The sequence below is a fragment of the Anas acuta genome, chromosome 2, assembly GCF_963932015.1.
Source record: "Anas acuta chromosome 2, bAnaAcu1.1, whole genome shotgun sequence".
In the NCBI taxonomy this organism is placed as follows: Eukaryota; Metazoa; Chordata; class Aves; order Anseriformes; family Anatidae; genus Anas; species Anas acuta.
The window spans coordinates 154,994,106-155,006,355 of NC_088980.1; the positions used below are offsets into that span (position 1 = coordinate 154,994,106).

Sequence of the window (12,250 nt, forward strand, 5' to 3'; positions counted from 1 at the left end):
ATTCCCACTCAGTTGTCAGGTGTAATCCTTCTTCTGGTAAACCAGATGAAATATATAGAGAGAGAGTTTGCTGTCTTGAGCTTCAGGCTGGTCCTCTTAATGATCTTGTCTGATGCAGCTAATATTGACTGGGTATCTGCTACTGTTATTATGATATCAGCACTGACCAAGTCTCTCTCTCAGGGCTCTTTTACCTGTGCCAGGACCAGAACACCCTCCATTCTCTCAGTCATTATATTAGGCTTCATCATTTTATAGGACCCTGGGTGCCTTTGTGAGCATTTCAGCGTCTTCTCTGCCCAATATCTCTCTTTCTTCTGAACTCATTCATTGCAGCTAAGAATTTGTGGACTCTTGCTTGTGAGCGGCACTTGATAGCATATGACAAGTCAAATATTCAGTCACTGAAACATTTGGTCTGCCAGCATGGAGAAGGATATAAAAAGATCCCAAATATCCCCCAAGACCACATCCCATATCCCATCGTATCTTCTTTGGATCTGCATTGTTCTAATGTCTGCATCATCCAGTCAGTCTCAGGATTATGTTTCTCCCCATTTCAGCCTGCCAGGATCACCCTTAAGCCACAGATTCACATGTGTTGCGATCTTTTCTCAATAATGACCTTTCCTGGCTGCTTCTCTTCTTCATATCATGATATCTCTATGGAGAGGGCTGGTTTGTAGTTCCTTTCTTGCTCATTGTAATGATCTGAACTTGTAATTTCAGCTGTCAGATGGAATTTGGCTCTAACTCCCACTAACCCTGGAATCCAAAGATGGCAGTAGTCAGCCTTACTCCCTCTGCACTCTTTTTAGCTTTTCTCAGAGGAACTCCTCTCTTGGGTATATCTTGAACATATCTTCAATCCCAAGAAGACCTCAGTTTTCCTTGGTTCTCCTCATATAACTTCCAGGGATATTTAGATGAGCTTGGTCCCTGACTTTTTTTCCCTTAGCTTGCTCTTATTTTTTCTAATGTAGACAGCTTTGGAGCTGTCATCCGAGAACTTGTGCCTGGTGAAGAATCAATGGTTGAAAAACTTACTATCATATGTATATTTTTTATGAAATATGTCCCTTTAATCCTCCCATTATTGTGGCAAACACCCCAGTTCCAAAGCCATTAACCTGGTGATTAGGAATCACAGAATCATAGAATATCCTGAGTTGGAAGGGACCCATAAGGATCATCAAGAGCAACTCCTGGCACTGCACAGGTCTGCCCAAAAGTTTAGACCATGGGACTAAGTGCACAGTCCAATCGCTTTTTAAATTCAGACAAGCTTGGTGCAGTGACTATGTCCCTGGAGAGCCTGTTCCAGTGTGTGACCACCCTCTCGGTGAAGAACCTCTTCCTGATGTCCAGCCTAAACTTCCCCTGACTCAGCTTAACACCATTCCCGTGGGTCCTATCACTGGTATTTACAGAGAATAGGTCACCTTCCTCTCCACTCCCCCTCGCAAGGAAGTTGTAGACCACGATGAGGTGTCCCCCTCCTTTTTTTTTAATTCTTTTATTTATTTATTTATTTATTCTTGTATTTTTTTTTTTTTTATAGTTCATTTCACTTTATTCTTAGTTTTTCCATTTTATGCTAAATTACTTTGCAGTTTAAGTTTTATCACACATAGAAGCTATGGCAGAAATCAAGGCACAAGGACAACAGTGTGAATATACAAACTAATAAGATATCAGACAGCTTTAGACTATTACTGAAGCTTTTTCATTCATAGGTCAGTTATTGTAAGACGGTCTTCAGCAACCTTGTTCTGGAGGCTTAAGCTAAACCATTAGCAAACCTGCACTGCTTCAGTACTTCACTGAAGCCCTCGCACAGCTTGAGGTCAGTCTGGTTCTGCGCACACTCCAGGAATTGTTTCATTTCATACTGACAAGAAGCAAGCTGCTGCTGATGATGATGATAGGCAGGTTGAGCTGCTCGGGGTTCCTGATAACTGATATCAGGCCTGGCAGCTTCCAAGCTGCTTCCCTCACCAAACCCTCCTGTGAGCACGTGGCCGATGGTGTGGCCTACAGCAGAGCCTACAGCAACCCCTGCCGCGGTCATGGCCATCTGCGCCATCAGGCCAAGCTGCTTCGGCGCAGAAGCACCCACGGCGGAGGCCAGCACTGGGGCCCAAGTAGCAGAAGCTGGTGCTGATGCTCTCATATTTGGCACCCAGCTGGCGGGGGGTGCCCCGTGGGACGTATGGTTGCAGCCACCCCGTGGCATGGCAGTGGGGAGCAGGCCACGGGCCGGCCTCTCAACATCACCCAACACCCGCCGGGCATGATGGCCTGGAAGGGCATATCTGGGGACAAACAAGCACAAACAAGCTGTTCCTGAAATTTCTATCCAATATATCATTCTGACTAGCGGCCTGTGTATGTAAGTGTATGTTCCCACAGGTAGCAATGCTACAGAAATAATGTGAATGCAGTTATATGGGCCTATGTGTTATTCTTTCCTAACCACATTTATGTTTGTGTGGGTCCATGCTCTACATTGGCTTTTTGCCTTCTAACCTCAGTAAAATTACCTCATGGGCTGCTTACAAGCAGAAATTTCAAAAGAATCCATGAGAACAGGCTAAAATATAGAGAGAACAGAAAAGAACTGTGTGCAATTTCATTTATATTAAAACCAGGAAAGGGTCAGAAAACAGTAACAACATGAACAAAGCTAAGGAACAACTTGGATCTGCAGAATGATCTGAAGAACAGACTAGGATTCTTCAGCCTGGAAAAGATGTAACCAAAAGAATATTTAGTGTGAATGTGAAAATATATGAATGGCACACAACGGTTGTGTGAGGGATGTAAGTGTAGACTGAAGATTGGTCTGCATCTTGAGGTCAGAGGAAAAGAGAGTCCTCTGGGGCACTTATTACCCTTAGCTTGCCTGATTCAGGTTTGTGATATAGGCAGAAGAAAAAAACAAGATCATAATACCTGCAAGAGATGTTTCAGTAGGTACAGACTACTCCTTATTGACTGCATAACCAGATGGAGGAATCATTTACTGCTATGTAGATATTTACAGTGTAGGTGTCTACATCTGAACTCTGTCCCTTCCAAACTTTCCTTACAATGAATGGAGAGTGAGTCAATTAACTTAGTTAAGTCTAAGACATGATTCATCTCCTCCTAAAATAGATAGATAAAATAGATCAGACTGACTGCACCCTCAACAGTCTCGTTTATTTTCATGTACTGTAGAAGGGAGACCAAGGCTCAGACATAAAAATCTACAGTGCAATTAAAAGCAGTGAGATCAACCTTTTCCACCATGTCCAAAAGCCCTGGAGACACTGATTTCTGTAGCATTCACTGCCTGCTTGACTTCAGCTGTCCAAGCAATTAGGCACATAAAATAGGAGCTGTGGAAAGACCAAGACTTTAAATGTCCCCTTCACTTTGAGACAACCAGCTCCAAGTCCAGATGAGGGATAGTGAGTGCTGCTTGCTGGATGTTGTGTCTTTGCTATAAGGCAGGCTCTCATCAGGCATATTGTCCAATCTAAGACTGTTTAAGAGGTTATATCCCTCCTTCCACATCCTTTTCTTAACATGAACCTGTTCCTTTGCTAGAAAGTATTGCAATTTCAGGTCTGTCTGTGTAACTCTTATGGTGTTACTCTACAACCAATTCTGTCAGAGCACTAATGTGCAGTTTGCTGGAGTCAAGCTGATAAACACTTACCCAATATCATGTGGGATCATGGCAGAATATCTGATACTAGACTGAATAACTTGACTGTTTTGTGTGAAGGTTTTTTTTTTTTTTTTTTTTTTATGTGTGAGTGAACATATACAGAAAATTGAGTCAAAAGCAATACCAGCACCAGACTGAAGTGACCATCTGATGTCTTGAGAGAGAAATCTGCTTTAACAAATTTCACAGAAACTGCATTTCCCCTCTTCATATGTGTGCTGGACAACCAGAAGAATCACAAAACTCAAACTTTCTCAAGTACGTATTTCTGGCAGTTAAGAAATTTACTTCATTACTGAAACGAGGAATGAATGTTTCAAATACCTGATACTCATATAATTGCACGTGCATACAAAACAATGAGATACATATTAGTTCAGAGTGACATTCCAGAGAGTCAAGCTGGAAAAGCTAATGCACTATGTTCCTCTGGATTTTCTCACACAAAATAAAATCTTTCAAACTTTGATTTTTCTAATATTTGAAAGGTGCCCAGGAATTGCAGTGACCATCCATTTCTTCTCCATGAGAGACAGCAAGTTTGCTAAACATGATATCTAAGATACAGAATAGTAACTGAGCAGTGTTAGCAGAGTTGATACCTCTATAATGTCAGGACAGCTTAGCTTTACATCAGGACACAATTCTGAGAAATGTTTTCTGGCTGTTTGCAGGGTTTTCAAATTAGGGTTGAATAAACTCAGTTCCTGGCTATGTTAGGACCTTAATGAATAAGAGCTGGCAAAATCTCAACCTTTCTCTTCCAGAAATGGTATATTTTTAGTGAGTTTAACTACTAAAAATTTCTTATCTTTTCTCATTTTCTGTTAAGCAGAGAGAAAGAAGATAGATAGTAAGGATATAACTTATTAATTTAATTGACACCACTATTTCTTAGGTTTGATGCACAAAGTATCCAACTTCTGCTATATCTGAAAGCTCACACTGCTACTATCTCTTATTCACAGACAACACCGAGTTAGGCAGGACTATTAATCTGCTTAGGGTAGAAATGCTCTGCAGAGGGATCTGGATATGCTGGACTGAGTCCTATTCCATGATATTCAGAAGGGCTAAGTGCTGGGTTCTGCACTTGGATCATAAAGACCTGATGTAGTGATACAGGTCTGGGGAAGAGTGAATGCAAAACTGCTCAGCAGAAAAGGACCTGGTGGTGCTGTTGGCAGCCAGCTGAATATGAGCCAAGAGTATGCCCAGGTGGCCAAGAAGGCCAACAGCATCCTGGTTTGTATCAGAAACAGTGTGGCCAGCAAGACCAGGGAAGTGATTGCCCCCTTGTATGTGACACTGATGAGACTTCACCTTAAATATTGTGTTCAGTTTTGTGGCCCTCATTACAAGAAGGATCTTGAGTTGCTTGGGCATGTGCAGAGAAAAGCAGCAATGCTGCCAAAGGGACTAGAAAATGAGACTTGTGAGGAGCTGCTGAGAGAACTGGAGTTGTTTTGTCTGGAGAAGGGGAGGCTGAGGGGAGACCTTGTTGCTCTTTACAACTGAAACAGTCTCAGTTGTGCCAAGAGAGGTTTAGATTGGATATTAGGAAGAATTTCTTCATGGAGAAGGTGGTGAAGCATTGCAACAAGCTGCCCAGGGAAGTGACAGAATCTCCATCCCTGGAGGTATGTGACAAGGTGTGCATGTGGCACTACAGGACATGGTTTAGTGATGGGAATTGATACGTCAGACTGATGGTTGGACTTGATGATCTTGAAGGACTTTTCCAACTTAGATGATTCTGTGATTCAATGATTATGGTATTTTGAGGATGCAAATATTGCAGCAGTAGGAAATAATGGCATATTACACTAACTGTTCCCTTTAAGAGATTCTAATAATGGATCCCCAGCAAGTTCTTCATTTAATTCATCCTGTTCTGAGGAGGAGGAATGATATACTCTGAGGCATTTTTAAAAATAAACTCCCAATATGCTAAAGTCTTTGTGTCTTTCCAAAGTTTGAAATTAGTAAAACTGTGAGCAAAATAATGGCATTTGTATCTACTCTAAAAGCCTTTTCCCACCTAAAATTGGTCAATAATTGCACAGCATGAGATAAAATCACTAGCTGTTCTTACTGAAGCAGCTTCTAAACAAAGTCTTCAAACTTGCTAATTTGTTAATGAATCACAACTGGAATCACTGGAACAAGTTTGTAGCTGGTGTAGGTTTCAGTGATGCTTAGCTGATTTACTTCTGCTGAAGTTCCCTTCTCCATGCCACAGATGTGTTACAAACTTTTCTGAAAGTCTGGTCTCTCTTCATTACTATTAACACCCCTAAACACACCCCAAAGTGTGTGTATGTCCCCAGAGTGGATCTCTGTGCATTATTGCACCTAATAGATGGTAGTAATTATAGTGGTTTTAGCTTGTACCTGACAATCTCTAGATCTCTAACTAACATCTCTGGTCTTTTGGGATCTTCTCAGCAAGTGATAAGCTAGTGTGTCCCATTGAACTGGGATTCTTTTTTCTCTCTTTAGTTTTATTTCCTCTGAGCCATGTATCTCCACTGTGGGAACTTTCCCCACAGAAGGACAAGACCTTGATCTCTTATGACAAGACATGATCCAGATCATTTTTTTGTTTCAGAATATATCTACATGCATTTGGACTGTGCAAAGATTCCTAGAAGACTGTGATAATAGCTGATGAAAATAGTTTAAGACCATATGTTGCTCTAAAATTGAAGGATCTTAGACATAACCCAGCATACAACTGTGCTTGTGGGAATGCAGTCTTAAAAAATATATATAATAATAATAAAATAAAAAATAAACAACAACAACAACAAAAATTGGATGCAAGTCCCAATCTTATTAAAATTTGCATAAGGACAAGTGAACAACACATTGAGAAGGCTTCCAGAGGCTCTGATCTATGGCTGTGAAAACTTTTATCAATATCTCAAAGAGTTCTTAACCATTCTGTGATTCTGTCGAGAGCCAAGCTGTAAGTACTACTTATCATACCCCAAGAACACAGCCATTTAATTGTTGATTGTTAACCCTACTGGCATAATGGTCACCATTTGGGGATCTGTTCTCCTAAGGGAAAGACTAATATTGGAAAATTCAGGCTGTAATAACTATATGTATTAAAACAACTCATCCAAAAGCTGTTGGGTTTACTCTTATGCTCATGCTCCTGAAGTAGAGTGGTATCATTTCTTGCCTGGAACCTGTGGGGTGCCTAAAGAAAACATTAGGTGAAGTCCAGCTTCTGCTGCATGAAAGGCATGAAAGGAACTTTACAGAAGATCATGGATTCATAGAACCATAGAATCATATAAAGGTTTGCACTGGATTGGAAGGGACCTTTAAGATCATCTAATTCCACTCCCCATGCCATGGGCCAGGACATCTTCCTCTAGACCAGTTTGCCCAAAGATGCAGATATCAGTATTGTTGCTCCATACTTCACCTCTGTCCTAGCTCAGTTGTAGCAGTCTATTCTGGTTGCAAAAAATATTTGTAATAAAACAGGTGTCTAGCTAAAACCCCTGAGAAATACTAGGAATACCTCTGCAGATGTTAATGAATTTTGGGTAACTGAGTGAGTGAATGTGTATGCAAACTATTGTTATTAACATTTAAAACAAATGTGGCATCTTCAATTACATATTAAAAATCACTCAAGTGTTTACAGGTAATCTTTCTTTTTTCTTTCTTCTGTTTGATTCAGAATCTGTGATTCAATCAGGCATGGATCTTTTCTCATGTGTTGTATTCTTATTTTGCTCTTATAAATTGTGTTCTTCCTCTGCTGCTCTTGCTTCTGTTTGACAAGCCTGGAAATAGTTACGTTGCCTAGAAAATTCAACATCATTTCACACATTATCCTCTATAGAGCTGAGCTGTATCATTAACAGTAAAATATTTCATTTCTCCCTGTGTATATACAATATAGATATGCTCACCAGCCCTCGGTGGAGTTATAAAAAGCCTTCACTTGCCCTCTGTGACCTTGTCACCACAAATTGCTTTTAGATTCCGTGCCATTTGAACAAACACAGCAATTCACTTTCATGTTCCTGCAAATGCTAAGGAAAACAAACAAACAACAAAAAAAAGTGCTACTGTATGCAGTATCTGACTGGGATCATTCTCACTTTGACACACACTTTTCCTCACTTTCCTTTGAGGGTAAAGTTCAGGAAATTCACAGTAGTGACAAGCAACAGTTTCTGCTCAATCACACTCTCTTGGAAACATCTGCACTGCTTGGACTCAGAGAGTCTGTACTATTAGGAAACTTGTTCCATGCCAAGTTATCAAATGAGCTCATGTTCTTCTCCACAGGATGACTAAACTTGGGATGAAGCAGCTTTTTTGGAATGGCCTAAGGGTTTTCAGGTTTAACAGCAGATAGGTCTTGATGGCAAGCTTGGGCTGATGTTTATCTGACTGAGGTAGACTTTTGTTTACTGATGTGGAGCATCCAAAGGACTTCCAAACTGCTAAGTACTGTGATGGACAAAGAGCTGGTTGTGACTCAAAGCTGTGCTCTTGTGGTGATGGGCGCAAATTACTTCTAATGCACTATTAGCACAGGAGTAGCCCGTAGATGCAGGGAAGTGATAAGTCCTCTTATTCACCACTTTTGAGGCCTCATCAGGAGTACTGTGTCTGGTTTTTGGCCACTCAATAGAAAAGATCAGCAAACCTTGAAGACTCCAGCAGTGAGTCACCAAGATGGTCAGAGGACAGAATGCATCAGGGGACCTGAGGGAGCTGGGTCTGGTTTTCCTGGGGACAAGAGGACAGTGGGCAGATCTAATTGCTGTCTTCAGTTATCAAGTAGATGGTTATAGAGAGGATGGAGACAGAGTTATGCTGTGAAAGGACTGGAGATAATGGCCTTAATTGATCACAGGTGAAATTTGTGTTTGACACAGAGTAAAAATTCTCTACAAAGTACATGATAAAATATTGAAACAGAGCCCCAGCAGGTTGTGATGCCTCTCCTTGCAGATGTTCAGAACAGAGCTGTATAAGGCCCCAAGATATCTGATCTATGAACCTTCCCATGCTTTCAATACATGACTGGTCTGGTGACCTCCAGAAGTCACTTGCAACTGAAATTAATTCATATTTCTATATCTCAGGAAAGATTAATAACTTTAGTGAAAAACAATGGTTATTAGGTCAAGTGAACTTTTTGTTCATCCAGAGGTAATAGTCTCACAAATAACCAGCAGCTGAAATGACCACTCAAAGAAACACTTTTGTCCTCATTGCGTTTCACAGATAACTACAGTTGGTGGATAGATTCACCGTTGTTTCACAGGGGCCTTCATATTCATCTAGATAAAGACTGAGAAACCAGCACCACTTCATAAAACACCCTGGATTCTCCTGAGTTTCCTGGCTACTCACTGAATTTTCTTTGACATCTGACAGGCTGGTCTTGCAGTTATAGGTGTTATGTAGACTCTCCTTTTATTCATCTACTGTAATCATAATTCAGAAATCGTCAGTCATATTCCAAAACTCGTTTTTTCTTCTAAGTTTATGGGAACAACATTGTTTAAACTACTTTATTCAAAAGATTTTACTAAGAAGTCATTCCTAAATTGCACTTTCAAAGCCCACGATTTCAAGATTTGTGACAGGTATTTAATGCCTAAGTAAGGGAGAAAGAAACATTCACATTTTGGGTTTTATTCAGGAAGGTGTGAAGACATACACTGCCATATATCCACACTGTTAGATACAAATGCCAGATACTCTTTATATTTGCTCATAATGTTTAAATATAGACTCCAACTGAAAAAGAGAAATTACTGGTTCCAGAAAGTTTATTTTAATTTATGTGGAGGAAAACAAAAACAGTAACAAAACAAAAATACAAAACAACATGAAATTGAAGAAAGAAACCCTTGGGACTGCAAAAGAAAGGTGATTGCCATTCTCTTATTGTTACCAGATCTCAGCAGAGTACAAACCAGGCCATCTAGGTGGGAAGTGGAAGTGTCCTTATATTTCTAACAGTGGAGTCATGCACTCATGTCTTGGCTTTCTTTCACAGCTCTGCTCTACATGACTTGTATTTTTTTTTGTTTGTTTGCTTTCCTTATATTTTTAGAACTTATGTCTTCATTGATTGGAAAAAAAATAAAAATAAAAACAAAAAAAAACACACACAATGTAGAAGCCCTTATATTGGGAAGATCTGTTTAAAATGACTGATTTTATTTAACGTATTAGTCATCTAGAGAGGAAATACTTTATAGCAGAAGTGTTTCTCTACACTCGTGCAACCACATTGGCTTCTGTGCATACATCCCTGCTCTGTGTAAACATTTAAGACTTTTTGGAGCTAGCTCAGGGATCAAACCTCCATGGTCTAGTGGAGACACAAACCATTGCCCTGCCATATAGAAAAAAGGATGGTACTGTTTCCCTTACTCCTTTTTCCTGTGTATCTGGCTAGATCAATTTCTTCTGTGTGCTCAAATTCCCACATCAGGGACTTGATCCTTTCCTTTTTCCTCTCATGACTTAAAATATTCATGGTCTCCTCCTGTGATTATATGTTCCTGACACAGCCTAAACTCCCAGTCTTTTGCCTCTGTAGCTCTTTAGCAAACAGAGGTTGCATGAAAGAAGGAATTTCAACCCAGATTTTTTTGGCTGAGAGGTACGGCCACAGGTGCCTGAGTTATTCAGTGTCAGTGTAGCTGCACATATGAATGGCTGCTGGGTCAGATCAATAGCCTGTCTAGCCCCATATCCTCTGTGACAGGGTCAATAGGATCTGGTATCTAGGAAAAGTACTGGCTACTTTTTGTTATGCATTCCCCTTATATTCCCCGAGCACCCAGAAATGATGTATTAGGGATGCTAGAGGGTCTGTCTCTGTCTAATCATTTTAGTATCCATTTATGGACCTGCTGTCCAACAATTTGTTTAATTTCATTTTGAACTTCTGGTCCTGTCTGCCCCTGTTCTGTGGCAATGAACTGAAGATTTTAACTACTCATTGGATAAAGTAAACTACTTTCTTTTACATTGTTTACCATGTTTTACTGAGTGCTCCCAACTCTAGCATGGTAAGATTTGTTACATTGAGCTTATCCTTCACCACATCTGTTCCTATAAGGTTCCATTCCTTTTATCATTTTATCATTTTATCTCCCTTACTCTATACCAGTGACTCCACTGAGATGCTCAGACATGAACCACATAATACCAAGTTATTATACAGTGACAACAGTGACAAAAGGGCATGCTTTGCTTATTCTGATGCCTAAATTGGTGTTTTTTTGTTTTGTTTTGTTTTGTTTTGTTTTGTTTTGTTTTTTTGGCTGCCATTGCAGATTAAGCCTGTGATTTCAGAGTTGGTTATCCATAGGTTCAAGATTGATTTCCTGAGTCATAACAACTGGTTCTTGAGTTCAGCATTTCATAAACATGGGTTAGATTATTATTATTATTATTATTATTATTATTATTACTAGATATATTTATCTTTTTGGTATTCTATTTAGGTGGAAATGTTTTGGTAACAGGACAGGGGCTGCAGATGAGAGAGAGATGAAGGAGAGAATTGCAGCTTGTGGGAAGCATCCACGTTGGAGAAGTTCCTGGAGGATTGCCCCTGCACACATGGAGCAGGGATGGAGGAGACAGAAGAGCCATTACCCAGAGGGGAAGGAGGAGACAGAAGAGCCTGGAGCAAAGGAGTGAATTTAAGTCTGGAAAGAATGCAGGGTGGTATGAAGCTGTTTTTTTTTGTTCATGTTTCTCACCATCCTACTTTATTTTAATTACTAAGAAATGAAATTAATCTTCTCCAAGTCAAGTCTGCTTTGGCTGTGATGGTAGTTGGTAGGTCACCTCCCTGTCCTTATGTCACCCCACAATGTTTTTTAACTTTTTTTCTCCCCTTGTTTTGAGGACAGACTGGGAGAAGAACTCATGGAGAGCAGCCCTGCAGAGAAGGACTTGGGGGTCCTCCTGGACGAAAGGCTTGACATGAGCCATCAGTGTGTGCTTGCAGCCCAGAAAGCCAACTGTGTCCTGGGCTGCATCACCAGAGGGGTGGGCAGCAGGGGAGGGAGGTGGTTGTCCCCCTCTGCTGTGCCCTTGTGAGGCTCACTACTGTAGTAGTGAGTCCACGTCTGGAGCCCCCAGCACAAGAAGGATGTGTGTCCAGACGAGGGTCATGGAAATGGCAGGAGCACCATTCTATGATTACATTCTATGATAACAACACTAAGGGAAAATTAGATTTTAATGGCAGGCAAGCAGGGGGCAGTGGAATGCATGCTCCATGTAAGTTGAGAGAGAGAAGTATCCATGACCCACAGGGAATATGGAATAGACTGGGCTACTGAATTTTACTAGGTAAACCTTTTTCTTCTTCTTTTGCTTTGTTTTGTTTTCGCTTTGTTCCCTTTGTCCATCTCCTTCATATTCATTACTCTCACTTATTGCTCCCTAGGCTTGCCACTAGCTCTAAATCCATTTCTCGTTGCAGGACAGAGATATATTTTATTCCAACCTGAG

At 40.6% G+C, this 12,250-nt stretch overlaps 1 pseudogene; it reads right to left on the reverse strand.

The window, feature by feature from the left end:
* Positions 1-1,538: 1,538 nt before the first annotated feature.
* Positions 1,539-2,236, reverse strand: LOC137851865 (coiled-coil-helix-coiled-coil-helix domain-containing protein 2 pseudogene; annotated as a pseudogene).
* Positions 2,237-12,250: the final 10,014 nt, after the last annotated feature.